Source organism: Chrysochloris asiatica, unplaced genomic scaffold (genome assembly GCF_000296735.1).
Source record: "Chrysochloris asiatica unplaced genomic scaffold, ChrAsi1.0 scaffold00446, whole genome shotgun sequence".
Lineage (NCBI taxonomy): Eukaryota > Metazoa > Chordata > Mammalia > Afrosoricida > Chrysochloridae > Chrysochloris > Chrysochloris asiatica.
The window spans coordinates 972,484-976,189 of NW_006408964.1; the positions used below are offsets into that span (position 1 = coordinate 972,484).

At 40.9% G+C, this 3,706-nt stretch overlaps 1 protein-coding gene across 1 annotated transcript in view; it reads right to left on the reverse strand.

Moving 5' to 3' along the window:
- The window catches only part of LOC102829953 (zinc finger protein 383-like), a 32,750-nt gene that overhangs the window by 20,464 nt on the left and 8,580 nt on the right, over window positions 1-3,706 (reverse strand). The gene's annotated exons all lie outside the window — the stretch shown is intronic.

Consider the following 3,706-nt stretch of genomic DNA (forward strand, 5'->3'; position numbering starts at 1 on the left):
CCCGCCTAGAGAGATTGACTACTACTCACTGGAGATTCTACCTTCCTCCAGGCCCTCTTGAAAGCTTGTAAGCCAGTCACATTTTGCCTTTCAAGACCCCCACCCCATTTTGTATAGGCAATGTCCAACTTGCCCATTCCTGTCTACTGTGTGCGTGCAGGGGGTGGGAATGATTCTTGCTGTAAGGATTTGTATCCTCTTTTGAGCTACTGCTTCCATAGGTGTAGTTCAAGTTCATCAAATTGTATCAGATTACTCTTTTTTTCCTCTTCTGGTTGAGCTCTGATCATTCAGTCATTGAAGCCAGGACAAGTGGATATTATCTGCAAGTGTGAGTGCTCTTGTACATATGCCCTCTTGACGCTTCACATTCCCTTCTAGTCCTCTGTGGCTATGTCACTGACTCTGGGTCCGAGAGTCCACATGTCTTGCACACTGATAGCCAAGCAGGTCTTCACCCGGGTTCACAGGAGTCTATTGAACATTGTAGGTCTTAGCTCGCCACTTCATTGCTGTTTTTCCCTCACTTCTCCTTGTCGGTGAAGAGAGTGGTCACCAATCAGAGCATGTATTCGCATTCAGTGTTAGTCTTGGAATGGGGTTTGCACTGAGGGGACCCGACCACTTGCTTTGAAGTTTCTTGGACAAGCAATTTGCTTGTTTTTGTAGTAACAATCGGTCTGCCTATGTTGTTTTATATTTTTCCTGTAGGTCTTTCTTTCAAGGAGTATCTTCTGTTCTTCTAGCGGCTCCAGGCTGGTCTGCTTGTCATTTCAAGTGGAAATTTCCCATCTCTGGAGATCTGGATGTAGTTCAGGCTTCTACCTATAGTCTTATGTATTGCAGAGTCTCCGCAGGAAGTCTCCTTCACTGGGCACGTTGTATCCCCATTTTAGGTATTCCAATCAGTTACATCAAGAAGATGGAGTTACAAGCTTTCTATGGTGATGTTTCTGGCTATTCCTTTCTCTTCCCCTCCAGGGTCTATTTTATAACTCAAAAGACAGCCAAACATCTTAACATTATTCCCCTCTTTTCCCCATTCCAACCCTGTCTCAGTCTATGTATCCCAGAGCCCTGTGGTTCCAAGGTAGTGCATACATCATTATTTACCTCTATCCCAAACCCATTGAGACCTGCCTAATTGTTCTACCCCATGGGGTTTCCGTTTCCCAAGGCTGTCACCTTTTGCCTTGTCATCAATGAATACGTGATACCTTGCTGAATCAGAGTGTGAGGGACATTTTAGGTCTCAGCAGTCATTGATGATGTGGATCAGGGTGAGCGCCAGAAGAGTGGGCCTTCCTGGATGTTGCACATATGAAATTCTGCAGAGCTGTGAGGATGGAATCCTAGAGAGACTTGGCCTCACTGGGGGAGAATGAGACCTTTTATTGTGATAGGTATTCCTGTAGTCAGGAGAATAATTTACACACCAGGATTACTCTAGTATTTGTGTTGAGGAATGGGAATACACTGTTACATAAAACAAGAACCATCTCATATTCTATGGAGCTTCTATATCCTGGATGCCCCAGATACATAAATCTCTTAATGTGAAAGTGAGTTTTCACATATTTCTCTGGTGATTAACAACCCTGACACTCACAAAGGGTTATGAATGTAACTTCTGCCTTTAGGGGTTCCATTGGGACTCACCCTTCAGAGATTTGAGTGGGATTTTGCAGAGACTTTTAACTGTGCTTATTACAAGTTTAACGTTTCATTGTGATACAAATGAACTCATACGCATTTCTTCTTTTTTTAGTGTTTTAATTTTTGGCATTATTTTTTGTTCCATAGGATCATAAATCAAAAGTTGTATCATCGATATAAACCGCTAGAGATTAAGACCTTACATATTTAGATGTAGAAAGATGCTGTACTAAATTATTAAATTGATCTCTGAGATTTTGGCACAGTAAACTAACGGCATGTGCTGCGTGGACAGGTTTAAGAAGTCTAAGTAAGTGTTCCTCACTGTGGATTGTAATATATGTGGATAATATGCAACATATACCAAGGTGCACACAGGTGTGCATAAGACCACACCTGTACATCTGTGTGCACTACCAATGCTAGCAACAATTTAATAAATGGTGGGAGGGCAAAAAAGTAACACTTTACAGAATTCCTGTTAAGAAATATTGAATTGATTACAACATAGAATTTGGTAAATACCACAGTAATTATAACCATAGGTATCAACCAATTAATATAAAATAGTAGCAAAATATGGTGAAGAAACAGAATATTAGCAGTCTCAAAGTGTTGTCTTATGAGAACCTTAATAATTAAAAGGTGAAAATAATGGACTCGATAATAGGACAGAATGAAAAGAAATGTACTAAATATAAAAATCAAAGTCTTAAAACCAAATACATAATCAGTACAATTAATTAAACACAGGACATGTTACATCAGTAAAAACCTTAAAAACCCAGAAAACCCGCATTTGATCAAGACTGGTCATTGTCCTTATTATAATAACCGAAGAGTTAGAAGGACAAAATGACACGTGAACAGAGACAGTCTGCACAGCTGATGAGGACACATCCCTGCAGTAACAAACACGCTGTCATGTGTCACTGAGAATCTCTGCCCAAGTTCAGTGCCTTCTTTCAAGGCAGAGTCCCATGATCACAGTGTGGATGGAACATCCAGTTTCTGACATAACCTCTCTTGAATTGTGATACAAGAGTGGAAGTAACAGCTTCCCCACGTCACTCACAAGCACAGCGACCTTCTCCTAAGTGAGCAGAGCTCTTCTATTGTAGTATGATAAGCATCTAAATCCTCTGCTGCGTTTGTTACATCAATAAGGGTTCTTTCCTTTTTGGAATCATAGCAACTTTTGTGGAATCATGAGTAGTTCATTACATTAATTTGCACATTCCTCTCCACTGTGCATCCTTAAATATGAAGTGAGGGCTGAGTAACAAACATAGGATTACCCAAGTTGGCTACATTCATAAGGTCTCTGTTAAATAACTGTGAGTTCATCTCTTTCGCGAGAGATGGACAACTAGGAGTGGGTTCTCCATATTCCTTACACTCATAGTGACTTTCTCCATTGTGAGATCTCATATGTACAGTGAGGGATGAGGCATGAACACAAGTTATTACACACTGTTGACATTCAGATGGCCTCTTCCCAGTGTGGATTCTTCTATGTCTAGTGAAGATTGAGGCCTGCCTGAAGACTTTGCCACACTGTGTACACTCATTAAACCCGGTCTCCACTGTCAGTTTGTCCATGTGTAATGTGGTCTGAGAAATCCTTAAAGGCTGTCCTACATTCCTTACATTCATGGGTCCTCTCCCCACTGTGGTTTGCATGTTTACGGAGGGATGAGTACTTATTAAAGACTTTCCCACATACTTTACATTTATATGGCCTCTCTCCACTGTGGATTCTTCTATGTGTTATGAGGTGTGAGAGTCCATGAAAGCATTTCTCACAATCATTGCATTTATAAGGTCTTCTCCACTGTGGATTCTTCTGTCTTGTGAAGTTTCCTAATTCAATAAAGGCTTTCCCACACTGCTTACATTGATAGGGCCTCTCTCCACTGTGGATTCTTCTATGTGTTATGAGGTGTGAGACTCCATAAAAGCATTTCTCACAATCATTGCATTTATAAGGTCTTCTCCACTGTGGATTCTTCTATGTGTTGTGAGGGTTGACCCTTGAGTAAAGGATTTC